This window comes from Podarcis vaucheri (genome assembly GCF_965113315.1).
Source record: "Podarcis vaucheri genome assembly, chromosome: 17".
Lineage (NCBI taxonomy): Eukaryota > Metazoa > Chordata > Lepidosauria > Squamata > Lacertidae > Podarcis > Podarcis vaucheri.
This window is the reverse complement of record NC_138755.1, coordinates 39,441,559-39,452,981: the sequence shown is the minus strand read 5'-3', so window position 1 is coordinate 39,452,981 and position 11,423 is coordinate 39,441,559. Positions and strand designations below refer to the sequence as shown.

At 45.3% G+C, this 11,423-nt stretch overlaps 1 long non-coding RNA gene across 1 annotated transcript in view; it reads left to right on the top strand.

The window, feature by feature from the left end:
- LOC309522709 overlaps positions 1-11,423 on the top strand; it is a 289,900-nt gene that overhangs the window by 39,563 nt on the left and 238,914 nt on the right. The gene's annotated exons all lie outside the window — the stretch shown is intronic.

Below are 11,423 nucleotides of genomic sequence, written 5' to 3'. Positions count from 1 at the left end.
GGATCCAGCCGGCTTATTCATCGATCCCGGGATCATCATAGAAGATGCGTGAGTATAAGGAAAAAGGAAAATCCAGTGCACTGGTGGGAAGGGGGTGGAAGTCTCCTGGCAACTGAATTCTCTGCCCTCCTCTCTATCGCTCCTTCTTGCCTTTCTCTTGGTCCGGTTAGTGAGAGAGACCGGGGACCGCTGCTCAACCCGAAAGGGGGGTTCTGAGCTCTATCCCTTTTCCTTAAAATCTCCAGCCAGCCGCACCAATTGGGAGCCCGAAAGTAAGACGGAGAGACCCGACTTGAAAGATAGCCGACTCTCTGCAACGGGCATCCCAGTTGAAAGCAAGGGGTTGGAGCTCTCTTTCCGATCTTCCCGAGCGTCCTTTCTAGGGGGCAGGAAGTGGTCTTGCTTTCTATCCCAATCCCAGCCGCACCGGTCGAGCTACATACCATGTGTACTGTAAGCTCGCTTCCGAAAGCAAGGGGGATTTTCGACCCGAAATTCTATCCAGGGACCACCCGATCTGGCACTGCATGGCGCGGGCGTCCAGTAGGGCCCCTTTTCCTGAGATGTGACGATAGGTAGGAGGTTGCCAGGAGGGATAGCCCATGAGGAATTGGGCAGGACCGGCAGAGTGGAAAGAGACCCCAGGTTATAGGAAATAAGGAAATAAGGAAATAGGAAATGGAACGCAAGGAACCGGATAGCTAGAGCTCTCTAAAACCCACTAAGGAAGTTGCCAGGCAACTAGAAGCCCCTTCTCCTCTTTACTATACGTCCCTGTACTAAGCGTACCAAACCCCTAGACATACCAATCCTAATCAACCCCTCTTTTTTCCCCTTCTCTATCCCAGACACCCCCCCCCCAAAAAAAAAGGAAAAAGCAAAAAAGCAACAACAGCAACGCATGCATCTATAAAGGGGTACCCAGTCAACCAAGCGTTGTGAGCCCTACCAGTCTGATTACCTGGTGGTGTGTTTGAAGAGGCAAGGAGGCTCATAAAACCATGTGGGACCTTCCTACTAATTTCACTTAATGAAGCCAAAGGTAGTGGCCCATCTCCTTGCAATAACCAACTAAAGGATGAGAATATATATGTTTACATGTTGTCTGTTATGTGTGTTGTCTGTTAATACATATATGAGAATATGTATGTTTACATGTTGTCCGTTATGTGTGTTGTCTGTTCCTTCTGTCTCTGGCAGACTGCCTTTCTTAAGTGTGCATAGTTTAAACTGCAAGCTTGCTTCAAAATTTAAATCTAAGGAAGTCATGCTGGATCTTAGCAGTCCTAAATAAGAGAAAATGAGAATGAAGTGTGCAAATATTTGTTATTTGAGAGGGGCTCCAAAAGAGAGTTTTCCTCCCAAGTGGTAAAACCTAATGTTTCTGCTGCAAAAGCCTAGTTGAGCCAACTGCTCTCAAGCTAAAATGCAGTGTATGTATTTCATTAAGCATATGCCTATGAAAGTATGGTGTTCCTTCTAATAAAATTATGTCAGTCCAGTTTTAACTTTGATTTGGTTATTGTGAGAGTTATTGTAAGGCTCCTGATATCAGTAGTCTCTATAAGACGTCCTGGCCTCTTTTCTTAGAAAATGCCCCCCCCTTGTTTCATTCTGTCTCTTTCAGGGTTTTTCCCCCCTTCTCCTTCTTATTCTGTGCCAGGTAAATTTACTCCCGAGTAAGCTTCCTTTAAAGGAAACTGCAAGGGGGGGGGCATAGATTAGGCTTACTATTCCTCTGCAAGTTCAGGAAAATTGTCACTTTTGTCTTCCTTTTAAATCAAATCTATGGCTGTTTTAATTATTTGTGAGTGGTTATATCAATTGAACTAACTTTGCTTTATAAAAGATCCTCTCCCTATCCTAGGGAAAACTGCTCAATTCAATCTTCCTTTATTTCTCTAGGAACTTGCATTCTTTAATCTAAGAAAGCAAACTCACTCAAACTATCTCAAGTTCTGCAAAAGGGTTCTGTGTAAAGTTATGTACTTTTATTTTCCTCTTCTTTAGTACATGATATGAGCATAGATGTTTCCTTTCCCAGCTGTAAATCTGTACTTAAATGTGTATGTCTCTTTGGTAGTACAAATCTTGCTGTGAGATCTTGTTGTGAACCCTATATTTTGGAGGGTTGGACTACATGACCCCAGGGTCCCTTTCAACTCTCCCAATTTGTGGCTGTGTGGAAGGCCATGTGTCTGCAAGCATTGGCATACGAATACATAGGCGCCTTGACCATCCATCCTGTAAATAAAGGGGCAGTAAAATTTGTCTGCAAATGGTAAGGCCGAAATGACTGAGAATGTTTAAAAAAAAAAAAATTCCTATGAATTCTAACTCTCTGGCCATTTTTACTCATAAATAAGAGAGCGGTTGATTGTTCCGCGAATGGCCAGAGGGATATTAGCCCTTTCCTGTACATAAAGGAAGCAGTCTCGTTTGCTTGGGCCGAAATCGCTAGCTTTGGTAAATACTTAAATTGCTGAGTTTCTCTTTTTTGTTTAAAATCAAACCCTGTTTTCAAAATCTACTCCATACCCTTCCCTTCCCTTATTCAAATGTTAATTTAGCCAAAGGATGCAACATTTTCAATAGTACAAAAGGTTTGCTGAGACATGAACTCTGCACATGCACAGAGGCTAGATCAGCTAAAGAAGAGAGAGAGAGAGGACGGGGGGGGGGGACTGTAAGGAGGGAGAGGAGGTTTCTTCCAAATGTAAAAGAAAAGTCAGAACCATTGAGGGAAATCACCCTTAATCTGTCTTTGCCCCAGGGGCTACTTAAGACAAAAGGCTACAAAAAAAAACACAAAAAAAAAAACTAGCCCATCAAAAGTCAAGAGCTTTCCAGGTTCCAAATCTTAACATGCAAAATTCTTTTCACAGGTAAATATCAAAGCATTCCCCCCTGATTGGGAATTTTAGGAACAGCATTTCCTGACAGGCTTCTCACATGAAATAATTTTCCCTTTTAACAGGATATGTGAACCCCGATAACAAAGTGTTTGTCCCTTTTCCTCCCACAGCAACTTTCTTTCTGTTCTGTGAAACAAGTCTGAATCCCTGCTGTATTAGTGACCTCTATCTCTTTGTGCCTTTGACATTTTTTTTAAGTTACAAATAATCTGTTTTCATTTATTTAATCAGTTTCTCCATGATGTCTATGAAGTTAATCGAAGCACAACCAAACATTGTTTGTGGAATGGTACTTGTTTACCTTTGGCCTGAGCATTTCTTACTAATTCTGTCATTTTGGCTAGTGCAAGGTACCCACACAACTTTAAATTGCCATTCATTTTTCTTGGTATTAACTCATTTCCCAGTATTCCGCTATTAACATTACAGCTGATGTTGTCACGTCATTTGGGATGTTAAAATGCCAAAACAGATTACTTCAGGTTACTTCAAGTTTCGTATTAATTGTGTGTCTTAGCATTTATTTATTTTTGGTTCCTCATAGGTCATTTTGTGTGTGTGTGTTCTACTTTGGGGACATGTTCATCACATGTTGAAAGTCAGTTTCATGAAGTTCTTTTATCAGATAGCACATGGTGAATTTAAAGTTTCCCCCCCATGGTTTTCCCTTTCCCCCCCCCAGTCTAGTAGTAATCTGTGTGGTTTTGATAATATATTTAATAATAGTTATTTTCTGAATCTGATGTCTTTGTGTCAAGTCCATTTTCATCTAACTGGTAATCTAATTTTTTGCTTTCTTTTTTATTTTTTAACCTTTGTATTTTTTACAGTTCTCTTTCTATACATGTGGAGTAATTTTTTATTTTATAATATGAAAAGAACAACAACAACAAAAATTAAGTGAAGGAAAGCAAACAAACTTAGCAGATAATCACAGTAATTATATGGAAATGTGATAATGAATAAAATGTTTAATCCACTAAGATTGTTATTATTTGCAGCTTCCCATGGAAACTGGAGGACATCCCTTTTACCTTTTGCCCTTTCCTTGTCTAACTGTGTTTTTAAGTCACCCCAAAACCCTGCCCCCTTACAGGATATCACTTCTACAGATGTGCAATGATGAAAAGCAGCAACAACCCCTCAACTCAGTACTTCGCCATCGCAAGACCAGCAACAACAGACAACAGAGACTGCTGGGGGAGTGGGCCTGACAAAGGGGGGTGGAGTTGACTTACAAGGACATCTTTTCACTTGAACCTCAAGCCTCTGCTCCAAGATTCAAAAGATACATACGTAAAAGATCACAATGGTGTCAAGATATGCAACAGATATTTAATTATTTTGTTTTGTATTATGTGTTATTATGTAAGAATGTTGAAATGTGTCTGACAGTGTGATTTCCACAAAGGGGGGCAATTTATTGTGTGTAACTGTTTTTATGTTTAATGTCTTATTCCTTACACACCAGTGGAGAATTCTCATGCATTTTATACTTTCTAATAGCTCACACTATTGTGTAGTCCAATGTTTAGATAACCACAATTCGTTGTCCCACCTGGCACTATGCCAACCTTCCCTACCCATTTTAAAAATGTGCTAAAACTTGCTTTACCAAGGAGAAGCTTCTAAGAAACATGAAGGTGGATATGCTTTGGTTTAGCAGGAATGATTCCTTATAGACTTAAATTGACTTATTTGGACAACTGCCCTTGTTAAGAATGGTTTTCTTTTAACAGATTGGTTTGAAGAGTTGAGAACCATGGGGCAAGATAAATTCAAATTGGACTCAGTTTGAATTGGGCACGTGTATCCAGGCTGCAATTAGCCTTTTGGTCCTTTAAGTGCAAGTGAGCAACCCCCATGCGTGCAAAACCACAGCCTATAATAAAATCCCATAGCTAAAGGCCAAGGCGAAGACATCTCCCTCAGAGATGCCCAAACCTGTGCCAGCTATGGTGAATGCCAGGCGACATGGTTAAATGAAAGCCCTGAGGGGATTCAACAGACAGGATGTGTTGCTGTAGCACTATGTCAGTGTGAGACCACAGAAGAGCTAGCTTGACACCTGAGAAATACACAAAAATGGCGAAGGACAAAACACCAACTGCATTTTTCAGTCAATTAGACCTTCCTGCTAGGTGTAAAGCATAAAACACTACTGAGAATGCCACAAGTAATTTAGCAACAAAATACAAGAGGTGTTCTTTATATAATACCCTATATGCAGCTACCTGCACTGATATACTTGCAAATGACCGTAAGAGGCATGGCTTGCAAGTCCCTTTCAGGTTTGCATAAAGCCACACATCCCATTCACCGAGATTTAGGGTGCGGAGAAAAGATTTGCAAGTTCTTACAGAACTTTAATGCAAATCTATCTCCGAATGGGGGACTGATACGGAACGGGGGGGGCAATGTCTTCTTCACTACAATATATTTGCTCAATTTCTCTAGGACTCCATCACCCCTCCCCTGTCCTCCATAATCTCTCAAGTAATACTGTCAAAATCCTGTTACAATGTATCCACTCTGTTTCTGCTTTTGCTCTCTAGTACAGAGTGGCTTAGAAATCACTGAAATCTTCAAAAATTGATATAAAATCAGCCGTGGTTCTGATCTGCTCGTTCTCGGTGCCATTCAACTCAGTTCCCCTTGGACTCCATGATGCTGTCCCTACTTCCATAATCCCCAAAGCGGCAGGTCACGTACGCAGGAACTTCTTAATCCTGTCAGATAGTTTTGCAAATCCTTCCTTCGGGCAATACTAGGTGACAGACGATGTATATTCCTGGCCCATTGTCTTGCCACCATCGGTACTCAATAAATGTGTATCTATGTATATTTCCCGCTCCGCATATCCCCCCTCCCTCATCCGAAAATGCTAATTAATGTAATCCCACCTTTTCATAATGTATTCATGACGTGTAAAGTATATTCATGATGTAACTTGTGAAACCCAACCTTCCCATAATGTATTCGTGACGTTTCATGCACTGTATTCTGGGACATGGAGGGAAATCTCAAAAGTTCATGCCACCCCTTTCTCGCTGTTCAATCTCGCCTTGAACCTGTTGCGCAATAAACTTGGACCTTCTGCAGTTTGCTCCTGTGTCCGGCTGAGCTCATTTTCTTCCGCAGGGACCCACGGACTTAGTCCGATGAGCTGGGTGGCAGAGTAACCCCGCACCCAGATTTTTCCGTAACAATTCTGAAGGAAATCAGCCCTGAGTGCTCACTGGAAGGACAGAACCTGAAGCTGAGGCTCCAAGACTTTGGCCACCCCATGAGAAGAGAAGACTCCCTGGAAAAGACCCTGATGTTGGGAAAGATGGAGGGCACAAGGAGAAGGGGACGACAGAGGACAAGATGGTTGGACAGTGTTCTTGAAGCTACCAGCATGAGTTTGACCAAACTGCGGGAGGCAGTGGAAGACAGGAGTGCCTGGCATGCTCTGGTCCAGGGGGTCACGAAGAGGCGGACACAACTAAACGACTCAACAACAACAAAAATCCCTTTCCCTGGTGCAGAAATCACTTCAAAGCAATCCATCACAAGGATCCAATGGAAGCTCTCAAGTCACTGCAAAGGTTCGGGCAGCACTATTGAAAGGAAATCCTCCCCACCTGCCGGATTTCTGCCTGCTAGAAGGATGATAGATGAAGAAACCCAGCCAAAAAAGAAAGAAAGAGACAGAGGGGGAGAGGGAGAGAGCAACAAATTCTGCTTCTCTTCCTCGCAGAGCTTTGCCTCCAGCACCCTCACAGGAGTTGCATAACCACAGGGCACCTTGACACAACACATTTTTCCGTCATGGTAGGAGTGCCTGTACATTAAGGAATGCAGTCAACAGGCCTCCCAGCCAACCATGATTGAGTGCTTAAGAGCCAACTTCTAGGGCTGAGGTCCCTTTGGCTCCCCCCATAAAATATTTGAGAGGGCCACCCCCCACAAGTCAATAGGGATTGCCATTCAAATCGTGTGTGCACACTGTGACTTGTGATCAGTTTTGCAGGGCAGGGTTTACCTGGGTCCATGGGCATAGCTGCCAATGGGGGGCAGCTGCCCCACATCAAGTAAATACATAAAAATAATTAACTGAGATTCTGCCCCCCCTCACATAAATCTTGGCTACGTCCATGCCTGCCCCCAATATTTTATTCAAGTTGGCACCCCTGATTGTAGTTCCCTGTGCTGTTCACTGCTGCTATGATTATGATTATTTATTAAATTTGTATCCCGCCCTTCATCCAAAGATCACAGATGAGAACACAAAATGCATAATAGAACAAAGACAAAGCAATGATCTCTCCTCCCATAGAATGGGCCATAGAATGTTAACCAGCCAAAGGGCTGGTTAAAGGGAAACGTTTTTGCCTGGCATCTAAAGATATTTAAGGAAAGCACCAGGCGAGCTTCCCTGGGGAGAGCAGCCCACAAATGGGGAACCACTGCAGAAAAGGTTCGTTCTCGTGTTGCCACCATCCAGACCACAGAAAGAAGGGCCTCATATGATGTTTGGTTCATATGGGGAGAGGAGATCCTTGAAGTATTGCGGTACTGGGCCATTTAAGGCTTTATAGGTCAAAACCTCAGGGGGCCTTGCGTACTATGCACCTTGGCTTGGGGGAAGCAAAATGTCTTCTGCTGGAGTGCTGACAGGAGCAAGCCAGCAGTAAATCACACCAAGCACATTGGAGTTAACTCTTTATTAGCAAAACATGATCTGCACTGGAGTGTTAGGCCAGAGGAGCACAGCAACTCAGGTCTTGCGCTCATGAAGCAGTTGCCAAGGCTAAAGGTCCCTGCCTTTCTATAGCTGGCCATGTCCCCTCCTCTCCAGGGTGTTTTCCAAGCAATCGGAAACTGCGCCAGCCGCTGCTCTGCCCTTTTCATGCCTCTCCTGGTTTTAGGAGACCAGGGGGGAGGGGAGTTTGTCGCAGCAGGAAGGGGAGACCCCCGTGCCTCTTCCCAAGCTGGACCTATCTCTGCCTCTTGGCCTCTTTCCTCTCCTACTTCAGCTTCTATCTCTGATTCTGGACTTGTCCGTTACCTCTTCAGCTTCCGAGACCTCCTCCTCCCGGTCTTCTCCCTCTGACCAATCATTGTTGTCCCACCACCACTCCTTGGGATCTAAGCCTTTTCCCCTTTGGGATATGACCCTCAACTAGGGATGTGGGTGGCGCTGTGGTCTAAACCACTGAGCCTAGGGCTTGCTGATCAGAAGGTCAGCGGTTCGAATCCCCGTGACAGGGTGAGCTCCCGTTGCTCAGTCCCAGCTCCTGGCAACCTAGCAGTTCAAAAGCACATCAAAGTGCAAGTAGATAAATAGGTACCGCTCCGGAGGGAAGGTAAATGGCGTTTCCGTGCGCTGCTCTGGTTCACCAGAAGTGGCTTAGTCTTGCTGGCCACATGACCCGGAAGCTGTATGCTGGCTCCCTCGGCCAGTAAAGTGAGATGAGCGCTGCAACCCCAGAGTCGTCTGCGACTGGACCTAATGGCCAGGGGTCCCTTTACCTTTACCTATGACCCTCAACTGGTTCTTCCCACTCTTCCTCTGTGTCCAACCAGTCTGTGTCAAGTGCCAGCCTAGGGCTATGAGGAGGAGGAAACCCAGGGTGGTTTATTGACTTTATACATTGACCTCCCCCAACAGAAATGGGGCCCAAGGTTCAAATCCCCAGTTAGGCTTGCAAGGCTTCTGTTTCAGATTGCCAGGAACCCTGGTGTATCCTTCATTGCATTTGCATTCCACTTTTCCTCCCAGAAGCTTGAGGTGGAATGCCTGGTTCTCCTTGCCTTTGTTTTATTCCCACAACAATCATGTGAGGCGGATTAGGCGGATGCAGTGACTGGTCCAAGGTCACCCAGTGAGCTCAATGGCTGAGAACGGATTTGAACCCGGGCCTCCCAGGTCCCAGCCCACCACTCTAACCACTACCCCACACTGTGTATGTATAGATGTATATACATATGTATGTACAGTATATGTTGAAAATAATTTAAATCCCGCTGTTCCTAAGCGAGATCGGCATACATTAAAAATAGTAAAACGGGATGAACAAACTTTTCTTCCCTTAAGACGGCGGGGCTACATTTTGACAATGTGTGTTGCAGGTCTTATTTTTTAACATGTACGACCCTCCTGAAGTTTTGAAATGGCCTGAGAGTTCTGTGAAATAAATGTGTGATGTGATTATGGGTGGATATCTTTTTACCGTATTTTTTGCACCATAACACTCACTTTTTTCCTCCTAAAAAGTAAGGGGAAATGTCTGTGCGTGTTATGGAGGGAATGCCTACGGGTGGCATGCCTACGGATTTTCCTCCTCTAAAAACTATGCGCGTTGGGAGTGTGTTATAGAGCGAAAAATACGGTATATTTCCAAAAAGATAGGCATGAGAGCCAGTACAAACTCAAAACATTTGAGAATAAAAAATTAAGTTGCCAGCAATGGAAATCAGCTTCAAATAAATGGTCTGAGGTCTTAAAGAACTCTAATGGCTCACACTTTGATAGAATACATACATTTGGAATTTCAGTTCCTCCAAGAATTCTGGCTTCAGTGCAGGAATGGCTGAGTGAATATCTGTGGTCTGGGTTACGTAAGAGGGCAGACTACATCAGACTAATGGTTCCCTCTGGCTTTAAAATCAATGAGAATTGGACATTACTAGCACAAAGTAATCTGATAATGTTACATTAAGGATTAAAAGAGGGCATGAGCTCTCATATATTCTAAGGTGTTTGAGCTAAAGTACAGCTTGTCTGATCTCAATTAAGTTTTGGCTGAGCTGATTATTACTATTCATTTATGTGTTAATTACTCCCCCCTCCAAATGAAGCTCAAAGCAACTTACAAAAAACAACCATTAAAAAGGGGTAAGGAACAAGGGCAAAGCAGCCTAAAATACACAAATTAAATATATATATATATATATATATATATATATATATATATATACAGATCCAACTCTGCCTCACCTCACTAAAATTAAGAACCAGAGTCCTGGGTGAACAAGAACGTGTTTGCCTTGTGCCTAAAACAGTTAGCAATGGCACCAGACATGCCTCCCTGGAAAGCACTGCATAAATGGGGGGGGGGGCACCACTGAAAAGGCAAGTTCTTGTGTTGCCACCCACTGCATCACACTGAGGGGGCACATGCAGAAGGGTCTCATGTGGAGAACGGCAGGTCTGGGTTGGTTCATGTGGTGAGAGGCAGTTCTTGAGGTATTGGGGTCCCAAGTTGCATAAGGCTGCCCGGTCTACCCAAGGGGTGCAATATCTGTCTTGCCCTGGGCGCCAACAACCTTTGCTACGCCACTGCAAAGGCTGTGTACGGAGAAATTGAGCTTTCCTTATGGCTAGTGATGGAGAAGATTTCTATCCTTTTTCCTGACAACCTCTGTGTGCTGGTCCAGGGGGGAGGTTACTGTGGGGCGAGGTCCAGGACCTGAGTTGAGGGTCGCCAGACAGTCCTCCTCGGGCAAAGCAGGGTCCACAGCGAGAAGCCGGGCAAGGACAGGGACTCTGGGGGAACAGGACTGGATGCTGGTCGAAACAGCTCATCAACGACGTTGCTCCCGCAACCTGGGACCGGGCTGACTGGCCTTTATCTTCTCTGAGGCCAGGGGCGGTCCCATCCCCCAGGAGACCCGCCTCTCCTGGCCTTAAGGCGAGCACTCCTCCTGGGAGAAAGCAGTTCCCTTCGCCTCTCTGCCCTGAGCCTCTGCAGTTCAGGAGAGGCTGAAGGGTTACTGGGCCCAGGGGGAGACTCACCTGTAGGCACTGAGTCCTCAACCACCTCTGGAGCCAGAGTGGATTCACCTGGTGCCTGCTCCTGAGGATCCAGCAAGGTGCAGGCACTTAAGAATCAAGGCCCTGCCCCAGTTCAGCCGGTCCTGGAGGCGGGGACTCCTGTGCAGACTGGGATTCCTCCGGTTCAGCCTCTGAATCGGATTCCCAGGCCATCACACTCTGTTAAGGTAGCCAAACTCATCTGTATCTTGGGGGTGATGCTACCAGCCCACCACAGCATGCCAGCAGCAAGGAGGACTGAAACAGAGTGTGTGGAGCATTTTGAAATTGAGCACTGCATGCGTCATCTCTTGGCTCTGGGACACTCCGTCTTGGAATCCTCTCTTCTCAGTTGGCTGTTGAGTCTCTTTCAGTAGTATCTACAGTGGCACCTCAGGTTAAGTACCGTATTTTTCGCGCCATAAGGCTCACTGGACCATAAGGCGCACCTAGATTTTAGAAGGGGAAATCAAGGGGGGAAAATCTTGAAGCCTGTCCGCTTCTCCCAGAGCTTCTGGGGCTGCCGGGGAAGCCCAGGTCCCCAGACCCAAAGAGCAAAGAAGCCAAGACAGCGAGCGGGATCCATCCCACTGGCTGTCTTGGCTTCCTCTTTAGCCACGCGCAACCTCTCCAGCCTGGAAAGACTGTGCACGGCTATGGCAATACCCCCACCTCCCGCAAAAGCCCACAGGAGCTGCGCACCCTTT